Below are 371 nucleotides of genomic sequence, written 5' to 3'. Positions count from 1 at the left end.
GAGATGGATGTCACTGAACTGGTCTATAGAGATTTTTATACATTGGTCGGGGGACACAGAATATAAAAAAAAAAAGGGGGGGGGGGGCACTGTGCTTTCTTTCATTCCAGATAAACGGCTGATCTCAAAGGAAGTAACTCAACATTCTGACTTTTTGCCTGAAGGAGGGTGCCCCACCATGATGTCTGTAGGATTCGAGTTTCCAGGTAATGTGCTCTACCACCTTTGGTACATGGTAGAGGGAGTTGTCAAGAAGCTTGTGATCCCACAGAAGCTGAGGTCTCTCGTTTGAAGGTCCTTTGCGCCCTTGGTCTGGAAAGCATTAACTTTGACTCCAACATACTGGCAGCTACAAAAGACTTTTTTGTATA

Source organism: Penaeus monodon, chromosome 19, assembly GCF_015228065.2.
Source record: "Penaeus monodon isolate SGIC_2016 chromosome 19, NSTDA_Pmon_1, whole genome shotgun sequence".
NCBI lineage: Eukaryota > Metazoa > Arthropoda > Malacostraca > Decapoda > Penaeidae > Penaeus > Penaeus monodon.
Note: the sequence above shows the minus strand (reverse complement) of the source record.